Source organism: Micropterus salmoides, unplaced genomic scaffold (assembly GCF_014851395.1).
Source record: "Micropterus salmoides isolate LMB-PRFRI ecotype aquatic unplaced genomic scaffold, ASM1485139v1 Ms_hic_scaffold_2, whole genome shotgun sequence".
NCBI lineage: Eukaryota > Metazoa > Chordata > Actinopteri > Centrarchiformes > Centrarchidae > Micropterus > Micropterus salmoides.
The window spans coordinates 27,850,265-27,867,554 of record NW_024041150.1 but is presented as its reverse complement, the minus strand read 5'-3'; the positions used below and the strand labels follow the sequence as shown (position 1 = coordinate 27,867,554).

At 38.6% G+C, this 17,290-nt stretch overlaps 1 long non-coding RNA gene across 1 annotated transcript; it reads left to right on the top strand.

Moving 5' to 3' along the window:
• The first annotated feature begins 12,661 nt into the window (after positions 1-12,661).
• Positions 12,662-14,060, top strand: LOC119913102. Its single transcript, XR_005446370.1, has 2 exons — positions 12,662-13,597; positions 13,846-14,060. It is a non-coding gene; the product is annotated as an uncharacterized LOC119913102 (long non-coding RNA).
• Positions 14,061-17,290: the final 3,230 nt, after the last annotated feature.

Here is a 17,290-nt window from a genome sequence, read left to right as displayed (position 1 = left end):
ACAGGCGAATATCCATCAAAAGAAAGCGATGCTCTTTTCAACAACAGGATACTGTTAATTTATCAGAATCATTCTAGTGATCATCAGACTTGGATGTTACAGTGTGAAGTTTACGTTTTTCTCTGCAGAGACTAAAGACGCTTTTAATGCGCCGTTAATGGAAAGTGAAAGTAGGTGCAGGCCGGCTTGTTAAAGAGCGACGCAGGCTGCTTTCCAACAGGCCACCAGTCCCATGGTGTGCGCTCACTGGATTTCAGTTGTTTCAGTAGAACAATAAAGCCTTTCACTGAAAATGCATTTGCCTGGTTTTCTAAATGTTTATATCTGCCAGCTCATCCGTATAATAATAATAATCTTTATTTGTAGAGCACTTTTCAAAAACAAGTTACAAGGTGCTTTAACAAGTGTAAAGACAATAATACCCCAAAAACAATAATACAAAAACAATACAAGATAAAAGCAAGAAAACGTATCTGTGATACGCGCTTGTCTCTGTACCACAGGGGAGACCTGGCGCTCTTCGCGCACACGGCCTGGCTCATTCGGTTAACGAAGCCTATTGCAGATTACAGACTGGTGAAGTTATGAAGGTATGAATGGAAAATGTAGCGAAATTAAAAGTAAATTACTGGCCCACAGAAAATACTGGAGTAAAGGGTAAAAGTAGGCTACAGTTTTAAAAAAGGAACGTGAAAAGGTGCCAATTACCTTTTTTAATTTCATTTATTTTACAAAATTATGTTACTTGTAACACGTCACTACCCACCCTGCAGCAGGCGTCCCCACTGCTGTCAGGTAGCCTACAAACAGCACAAAATAAACACAATAGAGGCATTTTTTCCGCACCTGCCTCGAGCGAACCATTTTTTTCTCCCTTAACTTTTCAGCACTGCATTTGCGTTGTGTCGCCTGTTTTCTATAGGCTACATGATTTTTGTCCGCGTTTCAACCGCTCATGTCTGATGCTGAGTCTGTGATTGATTGATTACTCACTCAAACCGCCTGGCTATGAGCCAACTCCAAAATCGTAAAAAAAAAAAAAAGTGAGGGGGACAAAACACAGATCTTGAAATGTGGGGGGGACATGTCCCCCTCATGTATAATGGCTCCTACGTGTATGAAAGAAACTGAGAGACTGTCCAGTGGAACTGGGAAATCAGCTAAACCAGAGAGGGGCAAGTGTGCAGCCACACAAGGAAGTGTTGCTTCAAACAGACCCTGTTGCAGATTCAGACATTTACAAACCAAGTTTGCAAACACTAAAGTCAAATTATTGATATCTTCAAAAACATGGAGGACAAAACTGTCATGAGCTAAACAGACATCATCTTGATAGAAACTCAGTGGAGCACATGTGTGATCTAATCACCAGAGGGAGCCCCACAGTAGGTTTGAAAGCACACTGACTGATGGTGAATGAACCTGCCTGGAAATCACAGAACAATATTGTTGCAAAGACTGGAATAGACAATAAACAAGTGTAACTGATAGTAGTATTACAAAAAATAGTGTCAAAAAAAAGGGAGGAAGAGAGCAGAAGGAATGAGCATTAAAAAGAGAAGAGAGGCTGGAGGTGGCGCAAATATGTGCAAGTCTGATGTAAAGGCATTTCATGTGTTCTCTAATGGCTACTCTTCTTCTTCACTTCCAAACTTGACAGGACACAGGTGTCAATTTAGCACGAATAAACCCACTGGGTGTAACTATTCACCAAACCTTGCATAAAATCAACCAGTTCAAAGAGAGGCAAAGAGAAAATGCAGCCTGTTGTGACTGCAGACAGCTGCTAACTGGAGACCAGACCTTGACAAAGAGAGGAAATACTGCAAATTCTGGAGAGAAACGAAATGCTGCAAACAGCAGTTATAAAATAAACAGAGCGATGAAGGTGACAAAATAAGAAAAATATGTGTATATTTAAGTGAAGAGTGTTGGTAATCACTTGGAATAGCTTTTTTAATTGTGGCTCACTGAAAATATTGTTTGATTCCATCTGTAGCGACACTCTTGCAAACCTTGTTCTTTTGACACTGTTGGCTATTGATCATGTGTTGCTATCAGCTGTGACAGATCAAGTGAACAAAGTATTTATCTCATACTTTTCTTTTGCTGTGTTACAGTTTATGTTAAAATCACCTGAATGGACGTTGTCTTCATTCAGTGTGAGTAACAAATGAATAAATCTTCTCAAATGTCATGAAACTCAGTCTTTATTTTCTGGTGTCTCACCCTGTATGGAACCTCAGGATGTACTTGCTTTGTTTCTCTGCTTTTGCATAACAAATAAAATAAATTTCCATGGCTGCATGTTCCTTACTCCCACTGTAGATGTAATGGTGAAGTATATTAGCTCATCATTACATATTAAGTATGTTTTCTACTTTCAATAATGAATTAACATTTCAAATATCCAGCTTCTCTGCAAACAGGTTTCATTCAAACTATTTTCTACTGAAGACATTGTCCCTGTGAAGACGTTGACAGTGAATTCTCTGAATCATGTGGACCTCAGGGTGATGGGGACTCTGTGTGTGAGCGCTGTTGAATTTTCTGAATCTGGCATCCAGAGCTTCAAGGGCCTGAAAGAATTTTCATAATTCTGCCATCACACTTTTGCATAAAGAATACAAAAATCCTCTTAGTGGTTTAAATCGACACACAGTCCACAAAGCAGCATGATCATGGAGAGGATCTTACTTGTGTCTTTAAGGTCAGTGAATACTTTGATAATGTCTAAGAATGTTTAGTGTGCCTTCTTATATGCTCTTCTTTATGAATTCTCTCTTCAAGTTGTCTGTGGTTTGTAATTGTATGTGCTGGTGTGTGTGTCAGGGTCTGGATATGTCCATGTTTGGTACTTTCACTTCTCACTTTAACTTCTTTGACTCATAGTCATGATGTCTTCACCCAAACTCACCGACCTTTTGCACAGTTGTATAACCTTTACCCTAATTCTCCTTACTTTGAGCATATTATTTTATCATGACATTCTCATTTTAATTTATTCATTTTTAATATCAAAAGAAAACTTTGTCTTGCTGACAAAAATAAAAAGTGACATTTCCATTTGTGGAGGAGAAAGGAGTGAGTGGAGTCACCCTGAAGTGGAGAGAGCAGCCTGATGGGAAAGTCTTCCACAAGGAGGACGAGCTCTAAAACGAAAATATAACTGTACTTCTGTTTATCTGTAGTCCTCGGTGAATGTACTCTCTATCTGCAAATACACACAGTACACTATTACCACTGTACTGAGTGCTTAACCAGAACCCTGAATACATCCTGTAGACTGTCATAGGAGAGTTTTGTCCTTCATCATCAATATTACTGAGTGAAGTGTGTTAAAGGTTAAGTGTGTAAGTTTTAGTAACATCTAGTGATGATGATTAAAAGAAATAGCTTGTTACAAGAAATGTTAAACATTATCAAAGAATTCACTGACCGGAGAGACACAAGACACCCAGTAAGATCCCTTTCCTTTGTCGTGCTGCTCTGTGGACTGTTTGTGTCGATGTACACCACTAGAGTAAACACCACTTCTATAGATTCAGTTCTTAGGCAAATCAAGGGAAATTCACCAAAAGGCATCTGTTCTCTGTTACGGGCAGGTCACGGTCCTGTTGCATTCTTTATGCAAAAAGCATTGTGATGGCAGAGTTATGAAAATGTTTATCTACACAACACGTTATCTGTGGGCAAAGCTGAAAATTGGACTCATCAGAGAAGATGATCTTACTCCAGTCCTTTACTGTTCAATCCTTATGGTAATTTGCAAACTTAAGCCAGACTCTTCTTTACTTCTCATTAATGATTTTTTCTAGCTTAGCACGACTTAAGCCCTGCCACAAGGACCATGTTTTGAACTGACCTTGTTGTGCACTTCAACCCAGCTGCTGTTTGCCAAGGTCACATGATATAATCCTATAGTTGAGTGATATTCAAATGAGTTTGTGATCATCCTGTTCAGTGGCCAACCGTTTCTGCCCCTCTGCCAGTCTATAGCTTTGTTGTCTCAGTGTCTGTTGCTTGTTGTTGTTCTTTTGAACCGACATGTTTGACATTTTTAGGATGGAAGCAACCTCATGCTCACTGTATCCCTCTGCCTGTAAAGCCAGAATTGACCCTTCACTAAGCCACGCCCTGAATACGCAGCTGGCCAATCACAGCGCTTTATAGGACTCGCTCTAACTGAGGTCCAACACTTTCATGGCTGCGCTCCATTTACTCGTATGCAAAAGGAGTCATTTTCTAGCTATTTACTGTATTGTTTACTGTAAGATATTGTCTACCTGGGGTACTAGTTACAGTCACTACCCATAGAGGTTGAAAGTATGATTTATTCATTTCCCAAAACCTAAAACAAATCCAGGAAAATGTTGGTGGTCTGTTGTTTCTTATGTAATATTAGTTAGCTAACGCTACCTATCTTACTACTGAATGTAACATTATAAAGCCCTACTGTTCTGCTTTTTAATGATTGTAATAGTGAACAGAGACCTAACCAGCTGTACAGGTACAGTGTTGATCCTTAATATCGTTGTCCTCTTTCACAATAGTCAATAATAATTCACTGCTACTCTGTGATCGGCAGGCTTTAGCTTCTGTCTTTATTATTTCACGTAAGTTTGACAGCCAAAATATAACCTTCAAATACACTGCAAAACTTTCTGCTTCTTTCAGAGATCTTTTTTCCCCCAAAATTAGACATTATTTCTCCAGGGAGTGAAGTAATAGACAGTGGCAGTGCCATGATAAAAGTCCGACAGTCTGTCGAACTTAGCAACAGTAACTAAGCGGGGGGTGGCTTAGCAAAGGGTCAATTGAACCCTACTTTTCCTCTAAGCATGGTAAGTAGTTTTGTTTATTCAAATTACCTTTGAGGTACTACAAGCACTGTTTATAACATACAACTGGTCCAATTGCAAGAAATCCCAGCTGATATTGGGCAAAAGGTGGGGTCCATCGCAGGGCCACAGACACAGAACCACTCACAATTTCAGGACACCAAACAGCCTAGTCTGCATGTCTTTGGATAGTGGGAGGAAGCTGGAGCACCCGCGAGGAGAACATGCAAACTTCACACAGAAAGGCCAGGGAAACCAGGGTTTGAACCCACGACCTTCTTGCTGTGAGGCCGCCCCTGTATTCATTAAAATTTCAGAAAATAGTATAGACTGTTATATAGCTTACCAGTTGGATAAAACAACAGTGCAATTGTGCAAGAAAAATGCTCTACTCAGTGGTTAGTCTTTGATATGTTAATGCTCTAACTTGTCATATTCATAGCCATTTCTGCAGAACAACAGGGTCAACAATTCAAAGGTTTGCTGATTGCTCTCAACAAGGGCGTCACTTTGTGTAGAAAAGAGGTGGGGACATAAGATCTCAGATTAGGGGTGTGACGATACACTTGGGTCATGAGAACAATACAAGATGATATTTTATACAATTTGGAAGAAATATATTTGATGGCAAAGATATATGAGTGGGTGGTCTTATGAGCATTAAACTCTTATATTATTGCATTCTGGAGACATTTTCTGCACCATTTTATGGTGGAAATGTCATTATTTATATTTATATGAAGGGAAACACAAAATGGCTCACATAAAGTTACTTTTTTTGGACAATGCACATTTGTTTCTTCTATATTTAAATTGCATTGCATGTTTTGTTATTGAGCCAATAAACCCTTCTCAAAGCAGTTTCATGTGGTGGGGAAATTCTGATTACGCTATATTGAAGAGCAATCAGCCTTGATGTGTTAGTCCAGTATGTGATCTATTCTGTAGAATGTATAGTTTTAGTGTAAAGCGACAGTTATTTGTGTATTTAATTAATGTTGTTGTTGTTATAGCATGTTTGATTTTAGCTAAATGTGATGTACATAAAGGTACTTATGTTTATATTTATCTGTATATTTTTATAGTTTTCACGGTGTACTACGGTCTAAGGAGAAAGAACTAAAGAAACCGTAAAGACATCACTCGAGACTCTCTGCATCTTGCTTAAATCCACGGGGGCAGTTACACTGGCTGTGATAGGTTGGTTCACAAAAAGTGACAGTGTGAACTACTTTCTGCACATGGCTGCATGAAAGGCACCCGAGCTTCTCCCTTGTCTGTCTCCACTGACGGAGATTAGCAGGCAGGCGAGAACAGGAACAGGTGAACGTCACGTAGCAAACAGAGAACATGATATGGAGAGGCCAGCTTGTAAGAAGTGGCTATCAGTATTTAAATCATGGTATAACCTGTTCTCCTCAGAATGGCAAAAGAAATAAAATTCCACCCATCTACAAAACCAACAATCACCACAGTTGTTTGTAAGGAGCCTCATTAATTGATGTCGAAGGATGCTTGTCACCGAGGAGTGGTGACAGGCAACATTTGTTTGCTGAGAAAGTATTTGGCATATTATACATTCTTTTACCTATAGGTGGCGCTACAGGATTTGAAAAATTGCTGACGGAGCAGTACTTTGCAGCAGCAGCAGCATCAGTTGCAGTCACAGCCAGCGGCTGTTCAGGAGGAACTGGACCAGCTCTCTGTCTTAAAGGGTCCGATCCTGTAGGCCTATGGGTATTACCCTTTTAGGTATAACTGAGGACTGTTTAAGCTGGTGTCGAAGAGATTGGCCTAGCTTCTAATTGTCTTCTTCCGAATGCCTACCCTGCTTACTCTGAAATGGCACCTGACTGAATAGCCCTAGAGCCAAATACCACCCCAGCCACAGCTCTCTTGTCATTGATCAGTGCACTTGGTATAGTTGCTAGGATTGTATTTGGTGGCCAGGAAAATAGGCCCCAAGGATAAGTTAATTTCGTTAGCTAGAGCAACCTATAAGAACCTTAAAGATGCTAAACACACTTTACCTAATGAATTACCACCTTAGTGAAGAAATAAATTCAGTGTCTACTACTGGTACTTTAAATTCAGTGATTATATATTTTATTGCAAAATTAAGCAAGGGCAAGCATACAACTTAAACTGATAAAATCTCTAAAATTCAAAACCTGATTATTATAGCTGTGCTTGAGTATTTTGATGTCTTCTTTGAGGAAGGAGTTGTCCCGGCCGGTGAAATCCTTCCTCCGCTGCTGAGCTGTTGATTTTGGTGGAAACTTGAGGCTTTGTCCAAGGCCCTCAAATTGTCTCTAAAAGTCGTCAGTCTTTGTTGCAGTTGAGAGAGAGAAATCCAATGATTCTTCAGTTGGTTTGGTTGTTGTGGTTATCCTCTGTGGCTCGATCTCGACTATATCGCCAACCTCTTTTGTGTAGAACTCCAAATCCTTAAACTTGCTATCTATTGATGGTCAAATTTGTTATAGTTATCAATTTAATTATTTAATCAGAGTTCCAAATTAATAGTGTATTTAATGAGACTAGATACATTTTCTCTCACTGAAGAGTGGTGAATTTAACTCAGTAAATAATAATATTAATATTAACAAATTTGTTTGTTAATGTAACTATTGATGCCATTTAAACCATACTTCCCAACATCAACAAGACAAAGCATTCTTTTGATCTTGACATAACAAGCTTCAAGCTACAAAGTAATGTTATTATATATGGTGTATCTAGTGGTTATTTGTCATGTTGAGATGACAAAATACTAAAACCAACCATTTAGTTTTATCCTAATCATGATAACACTTCTGTATCCACTGACTGCTGCTTTCTACTCTGTTGTGTAGCTGCAGGTTTTTAGATGTTGTCAAACTCTGTAGTGTCAAAAACACAGAGCAAGCCAAATAAGAAAAGATATGCAAACTTATTTACATCTGTCCTGGGTGGATTCTGGAGCCTAACCTTTTTCAGCATGGCTGCTTTCACAGCAGGGTCATTCAGATCCACAGAGAAGTCCTCCAGCTTTATCCTCAGCTTTACTGCCTGCCTCTTGTGTTGTGACTGTTTTGTGTGGAATTGGATTCGCCTGCCCCTCTGCCCGTTTGCCTGTCTGCTCCCCTAGCCACTCACCAGCCCTGTCTGCCCACCTGCTTTCCTGCCCAGCTTCACATTCCTCGGCTCAGTCTGCGACCTGCCTAGCCTCTGTTTTTGTGAATAAATTCCTGAAACCTGCCTGTGGCGTCCAGTCAGCTTCTGGGTCCTTGATCTGAACAAGGTGACACACTGAACTTCAAAGTAATCATTATCAGAGAAAATGCTTTGCTGGGTACTTACCATTATTACAGATGAATGGAAACCCCACCAAACAATAATTATTGTACCATGTGTAATTATCCCCCCTCAACATAGTAATTGCACCCATAGCGAAAACTGGCTGTCCGACTGCCCAGCTCCTAAGTCCAGCTCCTGTCCCTGTGTAGCTGTCTGACCACCTCCAGTTGATTTTAGTCTACAGGCCAATCCAAACCTCAGAGCTGCGACCAAACGATAAAACTGTTGATAATTTGGTTCACTTCTAGTAGGTCTGAGCTTCAGCCCAGTTCATAGGCTCAGTAACATAGTGGTACTGATGGAGGAGGCGTGCAGTTAGAAAATTCTACAGCTTCCAGAGACAGGGTCCCCATTACCCTCGATACGGAAATCTTTTAATACAAGTAGAAAAAGAAATTAAGAAAATAATACTTCATATGTTGATGAGTTAGTTCAATTCAAATTTAGGTTAAAGGACTTAATTAATCCATTGGGAACTTCACTTGAGAAGAGCTTCAGTGCGTGTACCTTTCATGTTTGCAGAAACACAGCACTACACAATATACCAAACACATCACATACTAATTCAATTCAATTCAATTTTTATTTATATAGCGCCAAATCACAACAACAGTTATCTCACAGCGCTTTTCATAAAAGAGCAGGTCTAGACCGTACTCTGTGATGTTATTTACAGAAGCCCAACAGTTCCCACCAAGAGCAAGCACTAGGCGACAGAGGCAAGGAAAAACTTCCTTTTAAGAGGCAGAAACCTCGAGCAGAACCATGGCTCAGGGTGGGCGGCCATCTGCCTCGACTGGTTGGGGTGTGTGTGTGTGTGTGTGTGAGTGAGTGAGTGAGTGAGTGAGTGAGTGAGTGAGTGAGTGAGAGATGTAAGGAGAGAGAGAGATGTAAGGAGAGAGAGAGGGGAGGGAGGCAGCCTACACAATATACACACAGAGGTACAGACAGTGAAGGTGATGTTGCTATAGACTAAATGAAAAATGGTACAGATATTTATAATAGTGTTAATGGTAACCATCGTAATGTTAATGATTATAATAACAATAATAACAATAAGACTAGCAACAATAGTCGTTGCAGTGGAGGGTGTCGAGCAGGAACACAGGGGCAGCAGGTGACCCGCAGCCACAGCTCCAGACTCCACAGCTCCAGAGCCAGAAAACCTGCAGGAAGTGATAGGAGAGAGGAGAGAGACGAGAAAGCACAAGACTACCAGAAAGGGGAGAAGTTGTGTTAGTAACATGCAATAATGGGATAAGGTTGCATACAGAGGGAGAGAAAGTAGAGGAGAGAGGAGCTCAGTGCATCATGGGAAATCCCCCGGCAGTCTAGGCCTATAGCAGCATAACTAAGGGATGGTTCAGGACGACCTGAGCCAGCCCTAACTATAAGCTTTATCAAAGAGGAAACTCTTAAGCCTACTCTTAAATGTGGAGATGGTGTCTGCCTCCTGAACCCAAACTGGAACCTGGTTCCACAGGAGAGGAGCTTGATAGCTGAACGCTCTGGCTCCTAGTCTACTTTTGGAGACTCTAGGAACCACAAGTAACCCTGCATTCTGGGAGTGCAGTGCTCTGGTGGGGTAGTAAGGTACTATGAGCTCTTTAAGATAAGATGGTGCCTGACCATTAAGAGCTTTGTAGGTAAGAAGAATGATTTTAAATTCTATTCTGGATTTTACTGGAAGCCAATGCAAAGAAGCTAAGACAGGAGAAATGTGATCTCTTTTCCTGGTTCCTGTCAGAACACATGCTGCAGCATTCTGGATCAGCTGAAGAGTCTTAATGGACTTTTTCGAGCAGCCTGATAATAAGGAATTGCAGTAATCCAGCCTAGAAGTAACAAATGCATGGACTAGTTTTTCTGCATCATTTTTAGACAGGATGTTCCTGATTTTCGCAATATTACGTAGGTGAAAAAAGGCGGTCCTTGAAATTTGCTTAATGTGAGACTTAAACGACATGTCCAAAGATAACTCCAAGATTCCTCACAGTGGTGCTGGAGGCCAAGGCGATGCCATCCAGGGAAACTATATCTTTAGATAATGCGTCACGGAGGTGCTTAGGCCCCAGAGCAATAACTTCAGTTTTATCTGAGTTTAACATGAGAAAATTACAGCTCATCCAGGTTTTAACATCCTGAAGGCACATTTGAAGTTTAGCTAACTGATGAGTTTCATCTGGCTTGATCGATAGATATAACTGAGTATCATCTGCATAACATTGAAAGCTTATGGAATGTTTCCTGATAATATTGCCTAAAGGAAGCATATATAAAGTGTTTCTGTCCAAGGACAGATCCTTGAGGAACTCCATGAGTAACTTTGGCGTGCATGGAGGACTCATCGTTAACATGTACAAACTGAAATCGATCTGATAAATAGGACTTAAACCAGCTTAGAGCGGTTCCTTTAATGCCAATGAAATATTCCAGTCTCTGCAATAGGATCTGATGGTCAATGGTATCAAATGCAGCACTAAGATCTAATAAAACCAGTACAGAGACAAGTCCTTTGTCTGATGCAATAAGGAGGTCATTAGTAATTTTCACCAGTGCTGTCTCTGTGCTATGATGAGCTCTAAATCCTGACTGAAAATCCTCAAATAAACTATTGCTCTGTAGAAAGTCACACAGCTGTTTAGCAACTGCTTTCTCCAGAACCTTAGAGAGAAATGGAAGGTTAGATATAGGTCTATAGTTGGCTAAAACATCCGGATCAAGTTTGGGCTTTTTCAGAAGAGGTTTAATTACAGCTACTTTAAAGTACTGTGGTACATAGCCTGTTGATAAAGATAGATTGATCATATCTAGTATAGAGGTGCTGACTAAGGGTAAAACATCTTTAAGCAGCCTAGTCGGGATGGGGTCTAAGAGGCAGGTTTAGATGAAGAAATTATTGAAGTTAGTAGAAATTATTGAAGTACCAGCAATCAGCGGTGGTAAATAAAGCTTGCAAATCACCATAAATACATGATAAATATTTGATAAACATTAAAAAGGATTGTGTTAAAAATAAATAGATTAATAAATAGAATAAATCAATCCATCTTTGATTCTGATTGACATGGGCACAAAGCCAGTTCATCATTAAGCATAGGGTCGGAATACATCCAGCATGCAACCATGCAAATATATTATATTTGTTATGCAAAGTCAGAGTGCAGAAAAGGTGATTTCCATCTCTGTTTGACAAACAAAAGCAAGTGCACCCTGAGGTTCCACCAGGGTGAGAAACCAGAAATGAAGACAGAGGTTCATGAAATGTGAAAATAATAATTTATTTGTTACTAATGCTGAATGAAAACAACTTCCATTCAGGTGCCAGAGGATTTAACATAAACTGCAATACAGCAAAAGAACAGTCTTAGATTAATACAGGCTTTGTTGCTGTTGTTACTTTTGTATGTTTAAATATTCTCTGCCTCAATTGACACAAAGCATGTTAAACGATGACAATCAAAAACATAGCAGGCTATTATAGTGGGCTGACCAAGATAACCATACAAACTAACAAAAAAATACTTCTCAGCATAAATACTAAGCACTTGAATGTCCAGGGTGCCTCAAATGATTACAAAAATATGAAAGGACCATATCTGGCCCTGTGGATTACCTGTGATTCTGTTCAGTCTCTGTGGGAGCATTGTCTTGTATGTGCCGCGTGTCGTCAGTGTCCTGTATGTCTGATTGCCTGTTCGGTTCTTTCTGTTATGTTTTGTATTTATAAGTTGGGTTTTGTATACCCTGCTTTGTAGAATTACCCTGTTGGTTCACCTTATGTTTTGGCACTTTGTAACTGTAAGTTATACACTTAGTGTTTGTCTGACGAACTGATCCTGTCCTGCATCTGTGTCCTGCGTTTGGGTCCCAATATCCAGTATTCCAGAGTTTGGAGACCAGAAAAGTTGGCTAACTCGATGTTGCTAACAACAACAATGGTCATTGTTGCTACAATATGTCCATGTTGTTGTCCAACTTGTTGTGTCGTGTGGCAACTGAAACGTATCCAACTCAGGTTTCCTTGCTTTTTCAATGGATATGACGTCGATACGAGACCTGAGGTCCAACTTCTGAGGTGAATGGAACGCAGCCTTACTCTCCATTCTTCAGCACCTACACTGTAAAAATGAAAACCTATAATTGCTGATCTTAATTAGATTTTTGATTAAACTGAACAAAAAATACGTAATGGCATTGTAAACTTTGTTAAAATAGTTTCTTCAACTAACTTTATTACATTTCTTGTATAAAGTTGGTCTCAGTGCAAAATTTATGGTGGCACAAGTTGGAGCTCAGACAACTCAAGTGATGGGGTTTCCTAAACAGTCCTGCAGGGGTTTTCATCCACATGTCAGTGTTGGACGTACCAGGACAGCTTCCCTGTTTTCTTCAAGAGAATCTGAAGTCAAAAAGGTGAGTTTTGTTTGAATATGAATATAGTTTTGAAAGTCTTGCTTTGCAGTAGTGAATTCTTTTGTTTAATCATGTGCTTGATGCTACACTGTAGCTTGCTTGCTAACTAAGTTGTCAGCTAATGTTAGCATGGTAAACAATGGTTTGATAAATTCCATGTCTATATGGAGCGCAGAGTCGCTATGCACGGTTCAGAAGTGCATTGGGAGCATCAACAACAAAACAGCTGATTGTCAGAGAACTTTGAACCACTATTCATTTATGCATTACATCAAAAATAAATACTGCTAACTACCGTAATTTATTTTTTATGGCCATATAACGTTACCCTTCAGGGTTTCCCATAAATGTATTTAAGTGTGCCCCACCCACCATGTCATTTTGTCAAGGCATTTGCTAGTTATGTTAGGTACACATAGACAAAACTAATGCAATGAAATACAATGGCTCTGCATTAAAACCTTTCTTTGATAGGTATTGTGGTGGTAAGTTTATTGAATTTGTTTGACAGAGGTATTTAATTTAATGGTCAATTTGAAGGCTGCTTATGGTGCTAGTTAACCATGGGGTTATACTGAGAGATCTTCTTAACATTTTGTCAACTGTACTTTTTTTTATACATGTATAGGATGGACTAAATATTTTGAACACTTCTCAGTGTAAATTATACCATGACTCAAAAAGACGTTAAAAACTCATTATAATACTCATGAAGGAAGGATTTATTTCAGAGCTACACTGAATTAGTTCTTGGTGAACCTTATAAACTGACAACTGTGTAAGTGTATACCTTTTTTTACACAGTCTATGGTGTATATACCTGCACATGCCCCCACACAGTGTTCAGTACATTTTGTGCATTTTTTACATTCACAACGTTGACCCTGCATATTCCTCACAAAATGTATAACAACTAATTTGTTTATCTCCAAATGCTAAATTCTTACAGCTGTTGTCCTGTGAAGCTGGTGCTGAGGTACTGAGGTTCCACCAACCACAACGTATGTTCATATGTAGAGTCACTATATTTATTTCCAATTTCAGAGGCAAGGCTGTGAATTTTCTTCCAGGAAAAACACTGAACAGACAGCTAGCAGATCAAATCACAATTTAAGGAAATACAGTATATACACAGCCTAAATAGAAGGCAGTGTGGTCGTGCACAGGACACTGTTAAAGTGTGTGAGAATATTTTGTTGTATAGATCCATTAAAAGTAAATTAACTAACTTGCCTTTTGTGTCAACAAGATCTATTGAGCCGTAGACTACGACACAGAAGAGGAGCTCACTGGCCCTGTGTTGCATTTAAATCACGCCTTACATTGCCGGACTGTAAGAAGACATCAACCTTTTTCTGTGAGTTACGCGAATTTGGAGAAACTTGGACTGAGCACAGATTCCATCTTGAATGATACAGTCATGTGTTTCTTTAATGTTTGTTAAAAATAAACATGGAAATTTGCTTTGTTTGTGGAAATTGGTGTTTTTTTCAAAACTTAGGAATTTGAGTTAGCCTCAAAACTCAAAAATCGAGTGCAGTAAGTTGCCTTGAAATTTTGAGTTTTCATAAGGCGTGATGTAGATGAGAACTTGTGGCCAACTGCAGAAAGCATGGCTGTATTTTTATGCAACCCTAATGAAGAGTTATACTACTGTATGAGGTTTTGTTGTCTAGACAACAACAGTTGTTTTAAAATGAATGGGAGAACATGTTTAAAATGAAAATGTCTGTTGCATACTTTTGCATGAAGTGTGTAACAGACCTGTGACCTTGTCAGTGACAGAGAAGAGGAGCTGGCAGTGTTGAGCAGTAGCGTCACTAAAAGTAATGCTGTTACTAGTTTAACTACATTTTCAGTAGCGTGGTGGTAGCGCCACTGTTTTTTTGATTTGAATCAAATAGCTTTTCGGTAGAGAAACTCTTTTATTGATCAAATAGCACGCGCTACGACAGAAGCACTTCCGTGTGACGGTGACATCCCATTCTGATCCTTGGGTAAAAACAATAAAAACAAAATATATCTAACATTGAAAATATGTCTTGCTTTTTGACAAGCAGTTGCATTTTTCCAAGAAACGATGTTAATAGTCATAATAATAATAATGGTAATGTGATAATATTACAGTAAGTTTATACAAACAATAACAAACAACAACAATTATTTATTTTCTAAATGATGAGTGGTTGACTGGTTGATCCCAGTTTGTGGCAGGAGGAAATACATTTTGCTGCAATGATTTTGAATTTGAGCATTTCTCCCAGTAAGTAGGGGAGTTTCTATATGTCTTATTTAGATATCTCTCTTTCAGTTCAATTCAAATTAGCTTTATTGGCATGAATGTGTAACAACAATATTGCCAAAACATCATACAAACTACAAAAGAACAATCAACCCCATACATTTCATTAAACAAGTAATTAAATCATATGTGTGTTTGTGTTAAAAAAAAGAATATATTAAAGTTAAAATAAAATAAATAAATAAAACAGTAAGTGTGTGTGTGTTAAAAAGAAATATATTAAAAATTTAAATAAATAAATAAAATAGTAAGCATGTGTGTGTGTTAAAAAAAGAATATATTAAAAAGTTAAAATAAAATAAATAAATAATACAGTAAGCGTGTGTGTGTATGTGTGTAAAAAAAAAATGATATTAAAAATTTTAATAAAATAAATAAATGAAACAGTAACGTGTTTCTGTTATTATAATATATTAAAAATTAAAATAAAATGAATAAATAAAACAGTAATGTGTGTGCAATATTATAATAATATATTAAAAATTTTAATAAAATAAATAGATAAACGTGTGTGTGTGCGTATTAATAGACACATTTTATTCAAAATAATTAATGTTGTCCTCACTTCATGGCATGAGGAGACATATTTTGCAGCAATTATTTGACATTTGGGCATTTGTCCCAGTAAATAGGGGAGTTTCTGTGTTTGATATGAATTCGAATTCAGGGTATATTTGGGAAATGTTTGCAAAGTGTTTTTGTCTTAGTGTTTTATATTTAGGGCATGAGGTTAGAAAGTGCAGCTCTGTCTCTACCTGTCCTGTGCCACACTGGGAGCAGAGTCTCTCCTCTTGTGGTAGCCAGCTCTGTCTGTGGCGACCCTTTTCTATGGCCAGGCTATTGATAATTTGGTTTGGTCTGCTTGAGTTGGTGTTGCTGTTCTGAGGCTGTTGGGGACTTGTTACTGCAGAGAGCCTCAGGACCAGATGGCTGAGGGGACCCTAAAATGGTTTGAGCTCCTGGTATGTTGGGGCTTTGTGATGATATGTCTGGGGGTTAAGTCTTTCTCTCACTCAATCACTCACACAAACACACACACCACACACACCACCACACACACACACACACACACACACACACACACACACACACACACGCTGTTACTGTTTGGAGCAGGTCTTTATGCTTTTGCTACTTTGGAATGAAGTTGGTTCAATATAAACAGAAGTAGCATAGATGTAGTGAACTACTGCCATGTTACTATAGCTTAGCTTGCTACATTTTTGCTTCAGTGTAGTGAAGCTTCATTTAATGCAGAGTAAGTAGTAGCTTAGCTCACTACATTTTCCAAGTAGCTTGCCCAACACTGGAAGCTGGTGCTGACTTATGCTTATTATTTTGTCGGTTTGTGTTGTTGTCTTGGTCAGCCCGTCTTAATAGCCTACAATAGTTTTGATTATCATATTTAATATGTTTTGTGTACACAAAGGGAGTGAAAAACTCAGCCTAAAGTAGCTGTAGATGTCTGTGACTGTCACTGTAATGGGTACAAGTTACATTTATGAAGTGCAAGCATAACTGCACATGGTTATTTAGTGTTTATGTATAGGATGCAGGTTATCTCAGTTTGATCATGCAAGTCATGACTGTGGACAGCAACAAAACCTGTATTAATCTAAGACTCTTCTCTTGCTGTATCACAGTTTGTTAAAATCATTTGGCACGTGAATGAAAGTGGTCTTCATTCAGCATGAGTAACAAATAACAATTGTTTTCAAATGTCATCAACCTCAGTCTTTATTTCCTAGTTTCTCGCCCTGTATGGAACCTGAGGAGGCACTTGCTTTGTTTCTCGGCCTTTGCATAACAAATAAAATATATTTCCATGGCTGCATGTTCCTTACTACCAAAGTAAATGTAACAATGAAGTATATTAGCTCATCATTACATATTAAGTATGTTTTCTACTTTCATTAAGGAATTAATATTTCAAACATCCATCTTCTCTGTAAACAGGTTTCATTGGAACTACTTTCTGCTGAAGACATAATGTAGTCACAATGAACACTGTTATAAAATTTTGATGCACTAAAAATAAATTATTGTCACCAACAATATATTGGGCATAGAGGCAGAAACCTCTTTCTATCCTGGTCAAACTAAAGCAAAACGTTACAAAGCAGTCATAATCTCAGGTCACAAAATTGGCTACAGTTCAAAGTGCCTCCTATCAGAACAGAGTCTAGAAAGTTAAACCTGCTCTGTTATGGCCTTGGTCTTGGAATGATGTGCAGACCAAGCTCAAACTTAAATCCCCCATCTCTCTAAATGATTTTAAACATAGATTAAAGGAGGAGGTGTTCACTGCTAACTGCAGCTGCTTTGTCAATTATATTACCACTTAATTCCTTAATAAATCTATGACCTGATACTGTTGTTTTTTGTGTACAGT